The sequence below is a fragment of the Acomys minous genome, assembly GCF_964271855.1.
Source record: "Acomys minous genome assembly, chromosome: 17".
NCBI classification, from domain to species: domain Eukaryota; kingdom Metazoa; phylum Chordata; class Mammalia; order Rodentia; family Muridae; genus Acomys; species Acomys minous.
The window spans coordinates 15,577,089-15,599,978 of record NC_140500.1 but is presented as its reverse complement, the minus strand read 5'-3'; the positions used below and the strand labels follow the sequence as shown (position 1 = coordinate 15,599,978).

At 46.4% G+C, this 22,890-nt stretch overlaps 1 protein-coding gene across 4 annotated transcripts in view; it reads left to right on the top strand.

Annotated features, from left to right (window-relative positions):
* ETV6 (ETS variant transcription factor 6) overlaps positions 1 to 22,890 on the top strand; it is a 242,031-nt gene that overhangs the window by 67,046 nt on the left and 152,095 nt on the right. Inside the window, exon 2 of one of the 4 annotated variants that reach the window (XM_084764889.1) lies at positions 15,771 to 15,942. The exons of 2 other annotated variants lie outside the window; for them this stretch is intronic. The gene's annotated coding sequence lies outside the window, so the exon portion shown is untranslated. Of the gene's footprint in view, positions 1 to 15,770; positions 15,947 to 22,890 lie in introns of all 4 variants that reach the window. One more of the 4 variants, XM_084764888.1, reaches the window with a different exon arrangement.

Genomic DNA, 22,890 nt, shown 5'->3' with positions numbered 1-22,890 from the left:
ACATCCCAGTTAGGTGATGGGGCGCTGGGCTTGTGCAATGCCACTAGGAATTTTTGGAGTGACGTGAAATTCTTCTGAATGATTTTATAAGCATGTAGACTGGAAATGGCAGCTGGGTGTGACTGTAGTAGGTCATCCGTCTTTGTTGGCTGCGTGGTCGGCAGAACTATGGGGCTGAACCTTGTCATTTTCAGAGTGCAGACTCGATCGTATTGACTCTTGTTTTAGGATGAAGAGACATAAGCGGCACAAAATGGCCACCGTGAATGGTGCCCGTTACTGATATGCAGTAGTCACTCTTTCCTTGGCGATTGTGTCCTAGACCCCTAGTGGGGGCCTGAAGCCACCTAGTTTCAGATACTGTGCTTGGCAACAGAATATGTTCTGAGAAAGGGACTTTGGGTGACTTGGTTGTTATGCGAACGGCATGGAATGTACTTACACAGACATTACTTTGATGTCATTATATCATATAATAGTATAGAAGTCCCTTCAACTCTCCCATCTGCGGGTCACTGAAATAAAGATGAATATTTTTCTTACAAACATATCTGTATATGTTTTTGGTTGCAAATGCACAGTAAAATATGATAAATAATAAAATAGCAGTATGATAATAAAAGTTACTTAAAACCTGCAAATTACTTAATTCTGGGATTTTCCATTTGACATTAAACTGAAACTGAGAAAAGGCACATTGCAAATAAGTGTGGGGGAGTGCTGTTTACTGTCATGAGGTTGAAGGCACAGTGTCGCCTGTGAGATAGGAGATGAGGTACTTTTAGTTTTAAAGGATGAGGAAAACCGAAGCTCAGGAGAGCACATAATTTGCCCAAAGTCACATAACTGGCCATGGTCTTCCGGGCTTGGAACCCAGCTCTGCTCTACCCAAGCTGTGCCCTGTGTTTCTGTGCTCAGCCTCTGTGAGTCCTTCCTTGTCTCACTGCCCAAAGTGAGTCAGCCCAACAAGGCCGGTCGTGATGTTTGTTGTTGTTGTTGTTGTTGTTTTTGTTTGTTTTTTGGTTTTTTTTTTCTTTTGGTTTTTTGAGACAGGGTTTTTCTGTGTAGCCTTGGCTGTCCTGGACTCCCTTTGTAGACCAGGCTGGCTTCGAACTCACAGCAATCCGCCTGCCTCTGCCTCCCGAGTGCTGGGATTAAAGGTGTGTGCCACCACCACCTGGCTGTGATGTTTTTTATTTTGGGATGAAGTTGGATTTTGATGGTCAGGAATTGAAGGTTTCTGACAGCCGATTTCTTTCTATAGCTTTTATCAGAATTTCACAGTGTGATACTGATATTTGATAGTGAAGGTGCTAGGTTCTTTAAAAATATCTGCATTTGGAGATGGACCAGAGGGAAACTAACCCAAATTGGAGGATTTCTTTAAAATAAATTTTTGTTATTTATATTTTTAATATATACAATTGACATGGGATGTACAGATGCATTATTAGAGTTTTTACGTATTATACTGTGTGTGTGTGTGTGTGTGTGTTCCTTGCCTTCATGAGTAGGAGAGCTCTGGAAAGAAGTGCAGCATTGGTCTTGGAGTGATGAGCCTGCAGGCTTGGTGAGAGGGAAGTTGTTTGCTAGGCTGTCTGGGTCTGTTACCGAAAAGCTGAAGAAAGCTACATCTTGATTATTACCCCGTGTTAAAGACTCAGGACCAAAACCAAATATGTGGAGATCAGAGCTAGCGTGTGATGAAGTTGGAAGGCTTTTTAAAAATTGGACCCCCGTAAGATGACCTGACAGATCGGGTCCCTTATACCACGTCCACTTCTACAGGGGTGTTTATGTTAGTATTTAGGAGGAACTGGCTTATTTTAGGAACTTGGTGGACGTGGGCAGAATGGAACTGGAACACTCTGTGGATGTTGTGGGGTGCTGTTCAGCTCAGTTTCTGAGTACCTCAGCTATCCCATTGCTCTGTCTGGGATGTACATGCCCCTACAAGGTATCACTTCTGCTTCCCACAACTCTGGAACACTTGTTTGTCTGTCTATTTGTTTGTTTGTTTGTACGTACTATGGGTGAAACAGCCACTGGAGCTGGGTTCTGCTTATTGTCTCATGGGTCTGCATGATTCAATGCCATTTTCCAGTCATGGGTACCGTGAACACCTTAGTAGCCTTAAAGCTGTTTATATTCCCTTAATGCCCAGCCATTTATTCTAGTCTTCTGAGTGGGCAGAGATGCCTTGTATATTAAAATAAGTAGGTGATTGTGATTGCAAGGGTCCAGGCCAGGGCCAGTTTGAGAAGCAGGAACTCTCATTTGAGCAAGTGTTTCAAAAGACAGGTTAAGGGTGCTTGGGGCCACCTGTTGACACAGATGCCCAGAGAACCCTTTATTTTCCTGTTGATACTCTTTCTGCCCACCGTATGTTGGCGTGGCTCTTGTGTTTCAGGAGTCTGCTGGCCTACATTTTCTTCTTTTTACCGGGAACCAAGCAACTGGCTTTGCTTTCCCAAGAGTGGCCAGACCAGGAGCCACGCCAGCTTTGATGGTGATTGCTTCAGCTCGCTTATTTCATCATTGATTAAGATGTGCAGGCGGGTGCTAAGTGACACAGCCCATAAAACATACCTGCTTCCTGCTGATTTCAGGGTTCTGGAGGAGAGGCCACGAGCAGGGATTAAGATAGACTGAAGTAACAAGCAGGAAGCAGGCCACTGAGGTGTGTTTATGGCTACTAAATACAGAGAGCATTGCTTTTTTTTTTTTTTTTTGGACAGTTGCTTTGCTCCGATATCATACAGTGCATGTTGTAGGCTTGCTTACCCCCTTCCCCCCTGTGTGTGTGAGTAAGGAGCATCCATCCACTTCTGTCTGTCGTGTCTGAGAGCATTAATAGAAGTTTTGATAAAACAGTCACGGAAGCACTGAAAGAACCAATGTCAGGTGGGGAAATGGCTCAACAGCAAGCTCTTTGCTGTGCGGGCGTGGGGATCTGAGTTTATATTCATGGAGCTCATATAAAAAGCTGGGCAGTCGTAGCACACACCATGTAGCACACCCAGAAATGGAAATAGAGACAGGAGGATTTGGGGCTCACCCGCCAGCTAGTGTAGCTGCTCTATGAACCCCAGGTTAGGTGAGGGACCCTGTCTTAAAAAATAAGACTGAAGGTGACTGAGAAAGACACTTTGTTTCAACCTCTGGCCTCTAGTTGTTCAGGCATGGGTGGGTAAGTCTGTGTACATGCACACACACACACACACACACACACACACACACACACACACACACACACACACACACACACCGCATGCTCAAGCTTGACAAATACTTGGAGAGCTTTTCTGAGATTGCTTCTTAGAGGATGTACTAGAGGATGTCTGTATGCACATTCTAGACTGCGAGTGGCCTCAGATTGTCCCAGTGTCTGGTTCTGAGCATCCTCAAGGGCTGTAGCAGACCTTGAACTCCTTGGAGGCTCCAGCCAGTAGACTTAAGCCCTTGGGCCTCTGGGGAACAGCGTGGAGGTAGAGTTCTAACAGCTCTTTAGCTCAAGCTGAACAGATGAAGCAAACAGAATACCATCCTACAGACAGGCGCCTGTGAAGAGGGAAAGCCAGAGAGGGAGAATCTGACTGAAACTGAGCAAGGCCCATAATTAAGGATTTTAGAAAGAGTTGGGGAGTTTTCTGAGAAATGGTACCTCAGAGTGCATGCTATTCTGTGCCCTCAGGAGGCTCTTGTGGTTCCCCATTCATCCTGGCAGAGCTACCACATCCCAGGCACCCAGGGGTGTTCCCCCTCCATGCCAGCCATTTCACTCACCTCAACTCCCAGCTTCGAAGCAGACATGGCCACACCCAGCTGCTTCTGGCACAGCTTCCCTAACTTGCTAGATAATTTAAAGTGACTGGCCAGCTACATACCCTCTGGGACCCAAGCAAAATGCAAATGCAGGCCTCTTCGTATATAAATTACCAAGAATTTCTGGACAGCCACAACAGAGCATTAAAACAAGTTCAGGCAAGTTCAGGGATAGCTGCATGGGTCATAGCCATGAAAGCAGTGTGGTGCTCAGACCTGCATACCGAAATGAGCAGGAATTGGTTTTAGGTTTTAACGACTCTCAGTCATTGTGAGAGCCTCTGCCACACCTCTGACCTGTGATTCCGGAAGTCACTCCAGTAGGAATTACCCGAGGCTACCGAGGTTGTATGGAGTGTTGGTGTTTACTGTTTGGGGAGGAGGGGGTGGGTCTGTGAGGACCATCACTATGATTTCCCTGGCATGCAACCAGGGGCCCACTAGATTAAATCAAACAAGTTGAATGATTACGCCAAAGAGGTTGACACTATATTAAGGGCTGTTACTAGGGTCTGCAGGTGGCTAGGACCACAAAGCTCTCTTTCTGCAAAGGATGATGCTCTCTGCTTTGATTTATAGAACCTTTGAGCGATGAGGTGCATATAAGACGTAGCAGCGGACTCTAGCCCCATGGAAGATACTGGTCTTTTAGCTTCAGACTGTGAGAGAGACCAGAAGTGCTGTGCATAGAGATATGAAGAGACATTCTTGCCTCAAATCAGTACAGATTCTTACAGTCTTTTCTGGCACGGAACCAAAGCCACACTGACTTGTTTTTTCCCTCACAAACCAACAGTAATGAAGTAAGTTGGCCTGCAGTTTGACAAGGCTCTAGATAAAGATGCATTTGTCTGTGGACAACAGTGAGAGGCCTTTGTGCTCCTAACAGTGACAGACATATATGTTATAGCGTTTTTTCAGGGTACCATAGTGTTGTTGCAGGGAGTATCCAGGCTGAGAGAGAAGGGCTTGGGCAGGCTATACATGCAGCAAGGCTGTTGGGCTGAGGCACGGGCCGGGAGGAGCAACAGGGAAAGGAAGGTGCTGTAGATGGCTCCCGCTCTGCCTTTCTCCCCTCTCCTCTCATGCTGGGTTATTGGCTACGTTCCTCCTGAAGTGGAAAGGTCCTGGACTCCTGTTACATGGGCACCATACACTTGTTGGCCTTAAGCCATCCAGGAAGTGAGGGCGTTTCTCACGCCAGGGCTTTGGTTTCCACCATGCCGAAAATGCTGGCCTGCTAATCACTAATGAAAAGCATAAGGGCCAGGTGGTAGTGGTGGCACATGCCTTTAATCTCAGCACTCGGTAGACAGAGGCACGTGGGTCGCTGTGAGTTCAAGGCTAGCCTGGTCTACAAAGCTAGTCCAGGACAGCCAAGGCTACATAGAGAAACCCTGTTTTCGAAAAACAAACAAACAAACAAAAGGAAAAGAAAAGAAAAGCATAAATGGGACAGTATCCGTGTGTACAGATTTGGCAGAGAGGCAGAAACTGGAGATGATTTGTGTTTGTGATTACTGAAGGGAGAAGAGTTGACACCTGAATATCTTATTAGCATGTTCAGGCATAACCTCAAAAGCCCCAAAGAGCCACCCGCACAGTGGTCCCCAAAATCAGCCTTGGGATTAGAGATAGTTCTGGGCGGAGGTAAGAACCACTGTGCACGTAGGACATGGAGTCAGGGGATTTGGGCTCAGACGGGTAAAAATGGCGGTTCTGTGTTCTGATCTTACTGGCGCTTAAGAAATATGGAACTTAAAATTCTCTAAGCTTCAGTTTTCGTATCCGTAAAGCCACCATTTAAAAAATGCCTTGCAAAAATTGTTTAGAATTGAAAAATCTGCTGAGGGCCTCGCAGCCCTAGCCTATGGCTGGCGTATGTCACAGGGGACAGCAGGTTTCTTGTCACCTTCTTTTGAGAGTGAAGATGCAGTTATTCATTTGGGGTGCAGAAACGTGGATTGGTGTGTTAAGATGGGTCACTCTTCAGAGCCTTTTTGTAAGTGGTCAGATTTGCCCTTGAGGGCTGTAATTGAAGGGCCACGTCAGGAAGTTGTGGACTTTGAACCTTCTGCTTGCTACCATTTGCGCGAAGACAGGGCAAGGCAGGCTTAGTGAGACTGGTCATTATAGACAGGGACTGCATGGAAAGCTAAAGCCTACAACTTCTTCCTAGTGTTTCATTTTAGCCAGAAACTTTTCTTTGTCCAGCCGAGTGTTTGCCAGAACTGCTAACAAGGAGAGATGTGGACGAGTTTGTTTCCTCACCTTCTGGTCTCCCTTGCTTCTCCTTAGGAGAGGTGCTGGTGAAGAACACTGTAGCCTTCGCTTAGCAGCCCTGAAGGAGAGACGGGGAGGCCCCATCCTGCACGTGTGGATAATTGAATTCTGTCTCTAGTAAACAAACAGGCACATTCCCCCTCCGGGCATTGTCGGAGGCTTGGTTAGAAGCGGTGTTTTCCCTCTTGGGTTCTAACTGATAGGTGGACATTTTGGACCAATACAGCCCACTACGTCCTACCCCTGATGTTTGCATGCTAGGAAGGAGTTCATCTGTTGTTGTTCTAGCCAGGACTTTACCTATTCCTCACCTGCCTTATCTGCACTGCAGAATAAAATCAACTTAAACTCAGCTGCTTTCTCTGCCAACAATGAGAACTGAGACCTTCACTTCCTGGACCTAATCCTTGGCCACACCCTAAAGGAAGAAAACTGGATGGTTGTGTTCTGACCTTTGTCCACTGCTCGGCAAGGCCCATTCCTGTGAGGAAGCAACGTTTTACACCCTACATAGGAGCAACACTTAATGTAATTAATCCTGTGAGACTCTGACTCTGACGTCCATCAGAGTCACGCCAGTGGCGTGTTACAGATACATGTTCAGTCCTCACCCTGTAGTTTTGGTTTGGCAGCTCTGGGGGTGGGCATGTGAGAAGCCCCAACAAGTTCCAGAGACTTTAGACCTGTGCGTGTGGTAGAAGTGACAGAAATGAACCAAGAAAGTAGACTGCCTGACTGGAATCTGTTATTGGATGATCGTCAGTTTGCAGTTCACACCATCTTTGCAAAATGCGAATGCTAGTGTTTCAGGGTTGTGACTATTGCATGAGAGCCCTTTAGGTACAGCCGTGCGCCAGCTCTTCAGTAGCACCAGCCCCTTACAGGCTCCTTGTTTGTTAATAATCTGTGAGCACTTAACACCTGCCAAAGACTAAGTGAGCACTCAGAGTGCTCACCCCCTCCCTCCTTGCTCCCCGCCTTGCTCTGTCCTCTTTCTCTCCATAGCTCCAGCTGCCTCCCATTCTTTCTTGCCCTTGGGAAACGGTATCAAAATGCAGCTAATAAAAGCCAACTTTTAAAAAGCGATGTGTGCACTTGGTGTCCTAAACTGTGACCTTTGGACACATGAGCTCTGTGAGGACAGTTTACCTCTTTGTGTCTCTTATCCAAGAGTGGGTCCTAGGCCCATTGTTGGAATTCCGTGGACACATAATTGCATATCGGCATCCCTACAGGCCAATTGGGATTTATCCCTCTGGGTCCCTTGTAGTCCTGTGTCCCACCCTTACCTATCCTTGGCCATCGCTCTTGGAAGACCAGCTTCTTTTCTTCCCAAGTTGCAGAACAACACACACTAGGATAAGGTGGCATTAACCAGCCACATAAGATGCTTTCATTTTACATGTTGCCTGCTGCCTGGACCACTCCGTGTACTTGAGGATGACCCTACATTCCTGATCCTCTTGCCTCTCCTTCTCAGGTACTGGGATAAGAGGCCCATCCCACCTTGCCTGTCTCGTAAGCATCTTTGAAACAAGTGGTATTCCTTGAGGATGTCCAGGAAGAGCACAGAGCCCTGAGAATGTGGATTCATATTCCTCAGAGGTGGGCAAGGCTTCCACCCCCAGTTCTCAACCTAAGGGAGTCCATGTGCTGATTCTCTGTGCAGGGAAATTGACTTCAACGCGGCAGTGAGTTTTAAACTCCCAGCTAGCCTGTAGGCACCTCAGCTGTTAAGCAGGTCAGTTCCCCAGGTCTCCGGTTACTCCTGAAGCTCAGGTTTGCCCTGATAGGGTCTTAATAGGGGCTGCCTTTTACAGTGCATGTGGGTGGGGCTTACAGCAAGGGTTGAGGGTTCTGCATGGAGCCTTCTTGGACTGGCAGCTCCCAGCAAAGGAGCGTGTAAGGAGGGTTTGGGAGGAAGTTGTGGGGCAGAGCTGTGAATCTTTACTATTTGAGTTAGTCATGTAGAGTGGGCCTGCGCCCATCAGATCAGCCCCGGGGGAGTTTATATCCAGGCTTGAATCTGTAAACCACGTGGGGATCCCAGGGTCTGTTTCCGCTTGGTTTCTTGTTGCTTGCCCTGTGGCTGAGCATGAAGTAAACATTGATTGAAGATCTACTATGAACCATTATCAGGAAGTCTTTTTTTTTTTTTTTTTTTTACTGTTCTGTGCATTGTTGGAGGATTGAGTTGGGGTGGGTGGGTGAGGGATAATATGCCTCACAGAAGCCCGCACAAAGAGTTAACTTGCAAAGTCATAGGAAGTGTCCTGAAGCTTCCACGCGTGTGTGCATGTGTGTTATGCGTGGGTGCACTCGTGCCATGGTATATATGTGGAGGCCAGCGGACCACTCTGTGGGGTTTGTTTTCTTTTTTTTTCCACCTTTATGTGGAGTCTGGGGATCATGCTGTCAGGCTTGCGCGACAAGAGCTGTGTCCACTGAGTCAGCTCACTGGCCTCGTGACTAGGTGACTTGTGTTAGTACGAGATCTTCCTTGACGTCTCATAGCAGACGACGGTGGTGGAGGCCACTCCAGTATCCGCATTTGTACCGGTCCATCTCATCCTCTTGCCCTGGGGTTCTCAAATCTCTCATTGGCGTTTCACAGCTACGTTTGTTTGTTAGTCCATTTTGTGTTGTTACAGCACAGTTCCTCAGGGTGGGTATTTTATAAAGAAAGGAGGTTTTATCTGGTCACCATTCTGGCCTCTGGCAAGTCTAGACAGCCTTGTGTCTAGTGAGCACCGGTTCGTCTCCCACTAGCAGCTGCCTTTCCACACGGCAGAGAAGTGGTAAGGGCTACATGCAGAAGGAACCAAGGTGTGGAGCGGTCTCACTTTCTGTCAGCCTCCTCAGGTGTGACAGCACTGATCCAGTCAGTCATGAGCATAGAGCCTCCAGCACCCGACCTGACTGCCTTCCACAGGCCCTGCCTTGTTAAGGTTTTACTTCCTCAGCCTCAGTACACTAGAGACCAAGCTTCCAGCGCTTAAACCTTGAGGGGGACAAACTGTATGAACAGCACTACATGCTTTTTCTCTAGTGAACTGTTTTGTCACCTGCCGCTGCCCATTCTTAGTGACAGTCGCTGGGAGTCACTGGCACGTCTCTTGAAGGACCCACTCCCAGACGGAAAGTGCCCCTGCTCTAACATCTAGTCTAGGTTCCAGTACATCCATGAGTGTGTGTGTGTGTGTGTGTGTGTATGGATCAGTCAGTTAGAATTCCAAGTCCAAGCTGGAATGTGTTTCGTTTCGGACAGTGCACAGTTAAAACAAGATGCCAGTGGGCCATACTTGGCAATCCTGAGTTTTCTTTGGAATGACACTTGCTTTATTAAGTTCTGACCTGTTGTGTAATAAAAGGAGTTTCCCCATTACCTACTTTTGCAACAAAGTTAAGAGCATGTAAAAATCTTTCTTGAAGGCACTGTCTTCCCAACCTGAACTATGATTCTTTTTTGTCCCACTGGAGTGGTATGTGCTCTACTGTGAACGTTCATCCCTTGTGGGGGGTGGGGGGCGGGGTCCTCTGACCTGCCCAGCTGACTCCTTCTCATGGCCTCAAGGGAAGGCAAGGCTGTTTTCTTATCTACTTCTGTGCCCAATCACACACTCATACGGCCTCTTACATGTAACACATACGTAGTCTGTACTCAAGAAGTGCTTGTGGGCTCAAAGTGCAATCAAGGAATAGTCTAGAGAAAGATGACTTGCTTCAAAAGCATCCTTAGGGCACATTAAATGGCAAGAGATACATTAGAAAGAGGCAAAGGCAGCCTGGAAACTTCCCGGATGTTCCCCTTCAAGTTGAGGTTCATGGATTCCAAGAGAAATTGCTTGAGTTTTATGGTGTATGGAATGTTTAGGTCACTAAATTGTTTTTATGATAGCCTTTTTAAAAAAACATACTAACTTATCCTTGATTTCTCCTTATGACCTCACAGTGGTTGCACTGATGGTTATTGACAATTTAGGATTTTTTGTTTGTTTGTTTTTGATTTTGTGTTTGTGTCTCTGTGTGTCTGTCCGTGTGTGTCTGTGTGTGTGCATGTGTGGTGCACATATCTGTGCACGTGTATGAGAGGTAGAAGTTAATGTCTTATGTCTTCCCCAATTGTTCCATACCTTAAACTTTGAGACAGGGTCTTTCTCTCTGGTGCCTGGAGCTCAATTGGGTAGCCTGGCTGGTTGGCCAGTGGGCTGTAGGAATTAATGAGTCTGTCTCCACCTCCCTGGCACTGGCTATTATAGATGCCCACTTTTGGCACATAGTTTCTTGTGCAGTTGCTGGGGATCCAAACTCAATGTTCTTGTGCTGTGCGGTAAGCACGTCACCTACCAAACCATCGCCCCAGCCCTCAGCATTCCAGTTTGGTGTTATTTAACACCAGAATGTCTAATGTTGTATGCTGGCTTTAGAGCTTGTCAAATACTTGGGCATCCGTTCCCTCTTGTTTTTGATGGCGCTGTTATGCACTGCACCGAGTGAATAGTTTAAGGCTCTGTGTTTCGGACATGGGTTTCGTGCAAGTGGCATGGCAGGCGTTTGTGTCCCGCTTGTCACTCTTTCCTGTTCAGGCAGGTAAAATTTGCCGAAGGAAGGAGTGGGAAAATGGCCAGGTGTGCCGGTTCCCAGCCAGGAATGGGCAGCTGTCAAGTGAACTTTGTCCGTGTTTTCAGAATTTTATCTGGTGCACTCCTGAGTGTGCTCCTGTGGGTGTGGGCCCTGAGATCAAAGGCTTGTTTTCAGCTTTGCACCTTTCCCTAAAGACACTCTCCAAGCAAGGTCCCTGGAGCTGTTAGGCAGCTGCCTTGATAGAAACTGTGTTGCCATGTGGTGCCAGGTGTATGTTTATGCCTGATAGATCAGTGGACCACATTAGCACCTGAGAAGCTCCCTAGGTCACCGATGTTACTATGAATGAGGAAGGAAATGTGACAGAGGGGGCTTTTTGGTAGAGAGAGAGGATTCTCTCTCTAACCTGGAAGCCACTATTACTAAGAATGACTCATGCTATGTGGATGGTAGTTGCCCTTAAACTCTTGGGTCAATACAATCTTGATCTTGGTTAGGGGTGTGTTTGTGTGTGTGTGTGTGTGTGTGTGTGTGTGTGTGTGTGTGTGTACTGGTGCATATATACATGCAAATGAGCATGCACATACGTGTGGAAGCTAGAGGACAACTTCAGGTTTTGTCCTCAAGAGCTTTTTATGCTGATCTGTCTGTCTGTATGTATGCCTGTCTACCTATCTACCTACTTACCTATCTATCTAGTCTATCTGTCTGTCTATCTGCCTACTGTTTTTGAGACAAGGGCTCTGGAACTCTCTAAGGAAGGTAGGCTGCCTGGCCAGGGAGCCTCAGGCATTGCTTGTCCCTGTCTTATTACAAGTTCATGCCACCACGATCCATTATGGATTTGTTTTGTTTTACTATGGATTCTAAGGATTGAACTTAGGGCTTCTTGCTTGCACATTAAGTGCTTTCCCAATGAAGCTACCTTTCCAGTAACCCTTCACTCCCCCAGGAACTATGTTGACCTTTGGAAAAGAATATACACCTTGGTCCTTGGTTCTTGATTTACTTTTATTCATGCATTACTTTGTTGTTGTTGTTGTTGTTGCTGCTGCTGCTGAGACAGTCTGGCTGTCCTGGAACTCACTATGGAGGCCAGACTGGCTTTGGATTCATAGAGATCCTCCTGCCACTGCCTCCTGAGTACTGCCACCACACCAATTTTTGTGCATTTTTCTTCACAAAGTTGTTTTTTTAGACTGATGTAAAAACTTGTGTCTTGTGCAATGACAGAGTAACCTTCTTCATGCTTTGCTGAATATGTATAGGTTGGCGCGAGCTATCTTGGTTTCCACCCCTAGATTTGTGTTGATTTGTGAAGATGTTGGGCTTTTATCTTTTCTGGTTTTTAGATGTACAGAATAGAAAAGGAATCCATGACCATCGTTGTTATGTACAAGCAAAAAATATTATTGACCTTGCTACCAGCTTCAAGAGATGTATTTTACTCCCTCCAGAAAGGGGCCACTTGTCTTTGACTTTCCTTTTGACAATTCTTTCCTTAGAGTCCTTAAAAAAATACCCTACCATATAGGGGCTTAACCATGGATGCCCAGCAAAGCCTCTGGCCTATGTAGACCTCTGTAGGCCTTTGGAGGTGGTAAGAAATCCCTGTCTGTTTGTTGTTTCCTTTTACCATGGTATTTTAGAGATAACTGCAGAGCAACGTGGCAGAAAGCAGTATAACCTGTCTGATAAGTCCTGTCTAAACAGAGGAAGGCCAGTAAGGGCCTGGTCTGGTATTGCCACGCTCAAAGGAGCCAATTGTATGCACAAAGGTGCAAGTCACCGAGGCCGGTGGGGAGAGCTACACTGGTCCAGGGGAGAGCTGAGATGGGTGGCTCAGGGACTGGACTCTGATGAGGTGGGCCTTGTGCTGATTGGACATCTGACAGTTGTCTCCTCTCTCTTAACCTATGACCTTCTCATCTGGGTCCTTTAGACTTCCTCCCGTAGGTGGAGACAATGGGGTTGGCAGCTCTTCGCCACAGAATGTGGGTTGTTTTCCCCTTTGCTTGGAAGGCTATGGACGTGGACGCCTGACAAGAGAAGTGCAAAGGAAAGAAAGCCTTTCTGTGGTCTGCTGACACCTTGGTGGGCTGCCATTTGCTCTTCCCCAGGAAATTTCCTCACTCTAGTCACACAGCTCCTGGCATACTGACCGAGGACCGGTGCCTTTCCCAAAAGCATGCACGAGGCAGCTTTGCGCCGTCCTGTGAGTGAGCGCCGCTTGGCTGGAGGCCCTTCTTAACTTCATGCTTTTTCTGTCCTCCTCTAGATCTGACTCCTAGACCCATTAAAGTCCCCTTTAATGGTGGACTTTAAAGTGGAGAGGCTGCCCTCTGTAGTGCTGTTCTCTGTAAAAAGGAAGTGCTGCCAGGGACAAGTAATTTTAAGTGTGGGGTTTTTTTGTGAGGGTATCTCCCCATTAAAATTAAAAAGAAAGAAAGAAAGAAAGAAAGAAAGAAAGAAAGAAAGAAAGAAAGAAAGAAAGAAAAGAAATCTAAAGAGGTAGTTTTGATCTTTAGAAAGCAATGGTGTCTAAAATAAAAAAATATGCATATTTAATGTGTTAACAACACCTTGCAGAATTTAACCAAACCAAAACAAAACTCAGACCTGCTAAAAATACAACTAGGAGCTCGGGATATAGCTCCACTGGTAGAGTGCTCGCCTAGCATGGACAAAGCCTTGAGTGTAGTCCCCAGCACCACATAAAACCAGATATGATGACACATGCCTGTAATCCCAGCATTCCAGTTGTGTAGGCAGGAGCATCAGAAGTTCAAGGTCACCCTTGGCTACATAGCAAGTCCAAGGCCAGCTCGGCTCTGTGAGACCCTCAGGGACAGAGGGAGAGAGAACTGAAAGGAGAGTGCTCACAGTGAAAAGCAAAGGTTGTTTGCGGCTCTGTGACATTCTACACGAAAGCGAGAGTGAGTTAAGCTATTAGGCTTTGGGGATTTTGGATTCCTCACAGTTATTCTTAAGAGAAAATAAACCCCTCCGCCTTTAATGAAAAGCAAATTTCAGAAAAGCATGGGATAGAACAGGCAGCTTTGGTCACACTTAAAGTCCCAGTGCCTTCTCACACAGTTTTGCTGATGGATTTACCGTAACACTTCTTTGAGAACACCTCCCTTCCCAAGGGCCCCAAACCCAATGTAGTTATCAATCTTTAAAATACTGAAAATGTCAACTACCACTTAACTGGTATCACACAAGCTAAAACTTCCAGCTGAAAATATTTTGTCTGTCTGGGACCATTCCCTCAGTTGGGAACGTGGCCCCACTGGAGGCATTAAGTAACCAACTTGTCTCCCATACCCCAAGACTCTCATGGTTTTAGCACCACGAACCCCACATCCTGGTAGCGCTCCTAGTCCCAGGCAAACCAGGATGGTTGGTTACCTTTTTAGCTTCAGGTGGCTCTTCATAAAATAAAACCATTCCACCTTAAACTTGTCTACCTTAAAGCTGACCTAGATAACAGTAGGAGTGGTTCAGTGCCGGTCTTTAATGCCTCCTTGTAGAAGGCCCAAAGCCCACAGTCATGGGCTGAGGGAGACTGGAGATAAGTGGGGCATTGCAAAGCAGAATTTCTGGTTTCACGCTTGCCTACTGTTTCTTCTTGGTACAATGTGTGGGAAATACTGGAAACAAGAACTGATAACTAGCTGAGGTCTGAAAGAAGAAGTGTGTTTCAAGATACTTCTGTTGCTCTGGGGTTTGTTTTTTTGTTTTGTTTTTTTTTTTTTTTTGGTTCTTAAATCTGGAAAATGAGGATGCTGGTTCATCCCTTTTCTGCCTAAATTTACCATGGGAAAAGAAGCAAGAGGGAGAGAGAGAGAGATAGAGAGAGAGAGAGAGAGAGAGAGAGAGAGAGAGAGAGAGGGAGGGAGAGAGGGAGAGAGAGAGAGAGGGAGGGAGAGAGGAGAGAGAGAGAGAGAGAGAGAGAGAGAGAGAGAGAGAGAGAGAGAGAGAGAGATTGAGTCAAATAAAAATGGATGCTGGGCAAGGTAGTGCATGTTCATCACCTCAGCTTCAGGAGATCGCCAAGGTGAGAACATCGTGAGTTTGAGGCCAGCCTGGGCTACAGAGGTGTGAGTTCAGGCCAAGCCTGGGCCATGGAACAAGACCCTGTCTCAAAACAAAAACAAAAACAACACAAACAAAAACCTAAAAGAAGGAAGAGAGAAAGGAAGAAGACACTGGCAGAAGAGGAACAAAAGGAAGGTAGAGGGAAAGTCACAGGCTGTTTTCTTCAGTACCAGGGGGAAAGGGTTTTTCTTCAAGTGCAAACCATTTGAGCACACGGAAGGCTTGTGCAGCCATCCTTCTCCACCCCAGCTTCTCTTCCCGGCAGATGCTGCTAGCCGTAGTCGGTCCTTGAGCCTCCGTGGTACTTTCCCATGGCCGTGCTGGGCAAGCATCCCTTCTTGCTTTTCTGCTTAGGACCTATGCCAGGGCGTGTTGTGCTGTTTAAACGCCCTGTCACTTGGTTCAAATATGACCTTAGATGTCAGAATATCTTCCCTTTTGTCTAATCTCCCCAGTTTCAGTTCTGTAATCATGTTAATCACCATGCAAATGGGACCATTTTCAAATGCCCAAATAGCCTTCTTAGTGTGAGGACAAAGTGTAGAATGAACATAGTTTTAGAATCTGGCCTACTTTGCTTAAAATACTATCACTACTTGTACAACAGTGGAAGACAAACTATTTTTAAAAATTTATGTGTATGTTGTCTGTGCATATTGTCTGTGTACTGCTTGTGAGCCTGGTGCCCGTGGAGGCCTTGGGTTCCCTGGATTGGGACTATAGATGGTTGTAAGCAGCCGTGTGGGTTCCTCTGGAAGTGGAGGGCATGCTCTTAACCGCTGCACCGCCTCTCCAGCTAGGAAAGCAAGGTCTTTAATTTCATCGTGACTCACTCGCCCCCTTTGTAAAACAGACAGGGTATCTTAAATGCCTGGCCCACGGAAGGGGCGCTGTACACCTACCTCTTCACTTCCTCCTAGCCTGCTGCTCACTGTGCCATCGTCTTCGGTTCATTATCCTCTTTACCTTCTTCACAGGTTGCAGGAAAAGGCGTAGGCAACTGACTAGAAGAGAGCACAGCAAGGGAGGAGGGTGCTTCTGGAGCACTGCATCAGGCTTCCCTCCTGAGGTCTTCTGCTGGGCCACGCTAGATGGTGGTGGAGCCAACTGGGAAGTAGATCTCTTTAGCAGAGACCTAGCGGCCTCAATGTAGGTAATGGAATTATGTTCAGTTTTGGTGCAGTACAGGCCTCTTCCCTAACACACACATACACGCACACGCACACGCACACACACACACACACACACACACACACACACACACACACACACTGCTTAGTGATGCTGAAGAGTTGACCTATAAATGCAGGTGAGCTGGCCCTGACAGATGGCTAATCTACTGATAGTTGTAGCCGACTTCAGGAAACCTCCCTGTCCTGCAGACCACCTGCTGTTTTGTCTGTAGTTGCTGGCATATTAATCAAAAGAGGCACATGAATATTTTCCCTTTGTATAGAACAGGAGTGGTATTGGTGTTCTAGAAATTACCTGGAATTATCCCTTCTTGGGTCAGTCTAATTCAGATAGACGGCTAGCTCATCACACCAGGACACTCAGACCTGGCAGCAGCTGCTGTGTCTCTATGGGAATTGGGTCCTTTGATTGCCATTTCATCCCCACCCCCCGTGCATAAAAACAGATGATTTTTCTGAGGGCTTACAAGTGACTTAAGCTCTGCAGCAGATAGATAATACTCTCACATGAGCACTGGTTTGTTACCTCCTAGTCACCCACCCCCGTGCAATTATGTTGTACCTTGAGCCACTGAGACATCTCAGAAATGGCCGTGTCAAATCCTGTAGGAAATCCCAGAGCAAGACTGTATTATGGTGCCTGGGTGTTTCCAGGGAATTGAAATGAAACTTGAAAGGTGCAGTTCTTCTTCTGTGTAAGAATTAATGAGCACAGTGTCTTGCTAACTTAGAGCACCTGTCCCCAAAGTGGCAAGGTGGCACCGTTGAGTGACACCAGCTCCTACATCTAGGCAATCTCCCTTCTTCCACTCTTGTATGTCCCGTGGTCCTCTGTTCAGTGATCTGCCATCTTTCTTGGGTGTCTGTAGGCCACCAGCATTTAGCAGCAGCTTCTGCTACAGTCCAGTCTCTCCCCAGTGTCCTCAAAGTAGATCCTGGACCTCCAACGGGATCTTTTGCTGATGTCTGCGAGAGCTGGGACTGTGGGAGCTGGGATTGGGAGAACTCCTATGGCTTTATCGGGAATGACATCAGTCACTTAAAGTGGCTTCTTGAGGAGTATGAGAGGTAAGGCCAAAATGTCTCCTCCCAAGTTCAAAAGGTGTCACCTTGAGAAGCTATGTCATCATCCAATTGCTATACAGCTGTCGCTCCATCTAACCAAAGGTCCTGGGCTTTGCTCTAGGTTCCAAGGCTAGCTTGTTACTTGTTAATACCATGCATGCTATATAACATTGTTGAATCCCAAATCTTTAGAGCAGCAATGAAATATCACACTTACTGAGTATGGTGGCATCTGCCTGTAACCTAACAACTTGAGTGGTGACACAGGAGAGTCAGGAGTTTGGCAAAGGCTAGCCTTTGGTTTCTCAGCAAGTTAGAGGCTAGCCTGGACTACATGAAATCCTGTCTCAATAAAAACCAAACTCCTTTTGTCCTGCCACCAAATCATACTTAATTGATAGCTGGGAAGTTTAAATAAAATTATTTGTACTTGTCACATAAAAGCTGATAATGATAGTTTCCTTATTCTTTACTTAAAAAAAAAATTCTTTACTATATGTTCCTTAGGCAAGATTGAGAATTCTTTTCTTGTTCACTTTCATAGTCTCAGTGAATAGTGGGGCCAGGTGCATAGTCAGTGAATCAAAGAAAAATCATTTATCAAGGTCTTCCACTCATTTTCACACTCACTGGCTCAGTAATTATGAATTATGTGCAGCCTGTCAGGGTTCATGGTCCTTAGGAACAGTCGTCAGTACAGTCACATCCGGTGCCTACACATTGTAAGCCGACCTTGGAGAGGAAGACTACAGAAAAAACTAGAATGGTGATCAGCTTTGACCCTTGATCTGGAGTTTTAAACATGAGATGTGCTTGCTATCACTAATGTCGGATTTGACCAGCCGCACGGTACTGTTACGTGTCATGCAGAAATATGGCAATTGACTATTATTCCTGTCTGTGGGTCTTGGGGACAGATGCTCAGTTGGAACATTGTTTGCTGTGCAAGCCCTAGGATCCTCGGGAGCCAATGTAAAAGCCAGGCTTGGCAGCAAATGCCTGTAAGCCCAGTGGAGCAGGACCTCTGGGACTTGCTAGCTAGGTAGTTGTAGCAAAATTGGTGAGTCCCCCAAAGCCCCGACCCCAAAAGGTAGAGGAACAATTGAGGGGAGTACCCAGTATTAGCCTCTGGCCTCCATTTCTGTGTGCGATCACACGTGCACACACACACATACATGCTCATGTGCACACACGTACACACACATCTATAACTTTAAAAAATATTTTTAGTCTTTGAGTTTTATCATGTTCCTCATTCTTCTTCCAACTCCTCTCAGATATGCCACCACCTCCTCAGTCCCCCAGTCTGGTGTCTTCTTCCTCTGAGTCCTGTTTGTGTTGTCCGTATGCTCTGGGTTTGGTACCATCCACTAGAGCACAGTGGCCCACCAGAGGCCACGTATTAAAACAACAAACAAAAGCCACCCTGACTTTCCTCCAGAAGCCATCAACTGTCCCCAGCTCCTCATGAACCCTTCTGTCTGCTGTGCTGGAATGTTGACTGCCTTCATATTGTGCTGGGGCCTGTGCAGGCAACCACAGCTGCCGATAGCTCACGAGTGCAGCTATCTTTTCTTGTCCTCAGGACAGTTTTGTTCTGGTCTTTCTCGACCAATGGCTCTTACAGTTTGTCTACCTTCTTCTTCCAAGATGATCCTAGAGATGGTGTGTGTGTGTGTGTGTGTGTGTGTGTGTGTGTGTGTGTGTACATGTAAGAGAGAGCTGATCTGAAGCTCACAACTTCATTGGCATATATAACTATTTTTCAAACTGTTATTCCTGGTTGAGTAGTGCTGGGATTAGTGGAGATCTTTTATTTATTTATATTTTTTAAAATATATTTTATTAATTTATTCATATTACATCTAAATTGTTATCCCATCCCTTGTATCTGCCCATTCCTCCCTCCCTCCCATTTTCCCCTTACTCCCCTCCCCTATGACTATGATTGAGGGGGACCTCCTCCCCCTGTATGTGCTCATAGGGTATCAGGTCTCTTCTTGGTAGCCTGTTATCCTTCCTCCGAGTGCCACCAGGCCTTCCCATCCAGGGGACGTGGTCAAATATGGGGCACCAGAGTACGTGTAAAAGTCAGACCTCACTCTCCACTCAACTGTGGAGAATGTCCTGTCCATTGGCTAGATCTGTGTAGGGGTTCGAAGTTTACTGCATGTATTGTCCTTGGCTGGTGCCATAGTTTGAGCAGGACCCCTGGGTAGTGGAGGTCTTTTAAACACATGATTAAGTACCTACTTTGGGAAGCAACAGATGTGCTTCGGTAGTAGGATGCTCTAGGCACTTGAAACCGACTCCCATCAGGCTTCAGAACTGAAGGACCCAGAATGCTCCTCCTGGAGGGGAGAAGTAAGGGTGGATAGGCACCAGGGGTGGCTTGTAGTTAAGATTTGAGGTTGGCAGTTGGACTAAAAGTTTTGTTAATAAGTCACTAGTGGCCCTAGGTGGAAACCGGACAAAACACGAGCTTGTGTTAGCGTGAGGAGACATTTTGAGTGACATCATCTAATGAGGCTCATTCCCTTCTTAAATAATGATGAGTCCTGTTTTCAGGCCTTAGGGTTTTGGTGGTGAACAGAACAGGCAATGTCCCTGCTGATGCGGAGTTTTCATTTCTTGATAATTTTCCCCTGTGAGTGAGTGGGAGAAGCCTGGGCTGTCTGTGAGGTCTGGGGTTCTGAATGCCAGCATGTAGGTAAGGTTGGCCCACAGCTCTGGATGTGGACACAGGAAAATCAAATCCAGCAAACCACTGACCCAAGGAGTTCTGAGATACTCTGTACTCAAGGGCAGAGTCTACTTGAGGCCTGGCAAGCATAGGTTGGAAAGTTGGATCCAGGGCTGTACATGGGTAGGATAGGGACACTTGGGGATGTCAAGAGATGAGGAGAGACCTTCCCAACTTTCCTGGTGTCCATAGGGTTAAAACCCCAGCGATCAACTGGAATCGGTTCTAAAAGTCTTTATTGAACTGTTTGTTGAACAGTGGTTCAGATCAGTGGGGGGGTTCTGTTTAGGTCATAGAACACTCAGGGGCATACTGAGGGAATTCCATTTTCAGAGTTGGCCTGTAATCTAGATTTGACACTCAAGGCCAGTCTCAGAAATTTGATTGATTTGCCCCCCCCACCCTCATCTGAAGAGAGAAAAACAGTACCTAGTCTCTGTCTTGCTAACTAATGGATGTAAAATGGTGTAATGCAGCCAAATGGTGCATGTTAATTTTTCTTAAGCCTTTGACAAAAGGGGATAAAGGGAGCAGCTTTTGTCTTTGAACCCAAGTCTGAAAGGAATGGAAACTATTGCATAAGATTAACGCGTCATGGCTGGCATCGACTTTTTCACTGTTTTAACTCAATTTACTAAAAAACCTCATCAGCTGTCAGCACAGTTGTTTGAGTTTCACAATGAGCCAAGAAGCTGAAACATGGTTCTTGTCGTTTCCTCGGGAGGAATCGATGTGAAGGAAGTGACAAGTGTGTGTGTTCAGGTTGTGCTTGTGTTGTTTTTAGTATTGGGAGGTGAGGAAGGAAAGCAGATTCAGAAGGCTAGGATTGGCAGGGTCAGTTGCAAGGCTGGGTGTGGCGGTGTGCCCCTGTAATCTCAGGCCCTGGTCTGGGGAAGCTGAGGCAGGAAGAACAGAAATTTGAGGCTAGCCTAGGCTACACAGCTACACAGCAAGACCCAGGAGGGGAGGGGGAGGGAGGGAGGAAGAGGGGGAAAAAGAAAAATGGAAAAGAAACTGCAAGGTACACTAACTTAAGGTTTGGTACAATGATGGCTCCATGGGTAAAAGGTGTTTTCTGCCAAACCTGAGACTGTGACTTCAATCCTTGGGACCCACAGGGTAGTAGGAAAGAAGTGAGTGCTCAAGGTTTTCTTCTGAACCTCCACATTTACACACAATAGGTAAAACCAACCAAACAAATAAAACTAGCCAACAGCCAGGCATGGTGGCGCACGCCTTTAATCTCAGCACTGGCGGAGGCAGAGGCAGGCGGATCGCTGGGAGTTCGAGGCCAGCCTGGTCTACAAAGTGAGTCCAAGACAGCCAAGGCTACACAGAGAAACCCTGTCTTGAAGTAACAACAAGCAGCCAACAATTGAGAGGATGGCTCATCCAAGATGCTTAGTCATTTTCCCTTTAAGGAGGGTCCCCAGGTAGGTCTTCAGTCACAGCCACAGAAGTTGGGCAGGCAGGGAAGATGGCCTGGCCACCCCAGGCATGCGCTTAAGGAAGTTAGAGCCCTGCGTTTCAAACTCCGCCTGGAGCTCGCATTCTCCTTCTCTTTTCTCCGAAGTAGACTCACAACTTTCCTCTGAGCAGTGAGCAGGTCATCACTCCTTCTTTTTAAACCTGTCTTATAGTTCACATTTTAGATAGCAGAGCACAGACCGCACTGAGCAGGATGTCGGGAGCATTACCACTTGCTGGGCTGAGGTAGTTCTAGGGATATAATAGGAACATTGTGGCCAAGTTTAAGAATGATCCACACGAGGAAGGACCGCAGGACATGGTGGCAGTTTGTGTTGGGGAGAAAGCTGAAGTTCTGCAAAGTGGCTTCCTGACAGAACTGCGATTCAGCTCCTGCGAGACTTCCTGGGTGGCTTAGCGGTGGGTTCCTGGTGGGAGGGGCTTGTGACCCCTCGCTGTAGAGGGCAGAGGCGGTCCCACTGCCTCATCCTTCTCTGTGAAGGGCTTTGGTGGGCTGTAATGAGCTCTGGAGAAAGGAAGAGGAGGCACATACAGTGTCTGTAATGCTCCTGAAAGGATGGCCACAGCACCGCAGCTTGGTCTCCCCCTCCCCATGCACCTCTGGCAGGACGCTGCCCCTGAATATAGCCCTCAGTGTGTAGTATGGTTGCCAGAGTCACTGACGTGGTTTACACAGCTATCAAACTGAGTCTTTATTTCATTTTAATAAATGCAACTTGGAAACACTTGACTCTGCCATTAGAAGTTGGTTCAAGAATATTGAAACTGCTTGGATGTATAAACTTAGCCTCCCAGCTGGAAGTTTTATTTTTTTTTTTTTGGAGACAAGATCTCTCTTGTAGTCCAGGCTGACCTTGAACTCTAGACAGTCCTCCTGCATTAGCCTCTTAAGTACAGGGATTGCAGGAATATGCCGTCACCCTGGCACAACTAAATACAGATTAAAACCTTCTAGTGGAAATTCATGTCCTGTTGGTGATGGGTTGTATTGGAAACTAGACACCAGATTCAAAGACTTAGTATGAAAAAAGTAAGATGTAATAATATATTTAAATAAGAATTCTATGTTTGATAATATGGTGAAAGAACCTTTTGACTGCTTTGAACACAGTGTGTGTGTGTGTGTGTGTGTGTGTGTGTGTGTGTGTGTGTGTGTGTAATTGTTATTTTATAAGCCAATTTTACCTGCCATGGCAGCTAGGGAATCTTAGATTACACCAGTGATTTACTGTATGTATCTGTGGGACAGTGATAGGTGCGCGAGTCCCATGTGGATCTGTCAAGGAACAGTAGAACTTTCTAGGGAAGTTTGTTAGACTTCAAATGCTAGAAGCTCATTTCCCCCAGGTTTTCTAATATACCCTTTTATGTGGATGGTTTTGCACCAATTGACGGTTAGAAAATAGGTTTTAATAAGAGCAAGTTAATTGAGAAGAAAGCTTTGCTTGTTTGTAATAACAATGATTTTCAAGTACTTTTTTTTTGTTGTTGTTGTTGTTCTTTGTTTTTGTTTTTTTTTAACCTACTCAACAAACCACTAGTTCTCCCCAGAACAAAGACATAACCACATCAAGGTTCTGCCAGGAGTGTTTGTTCGGCTTTTCTCCT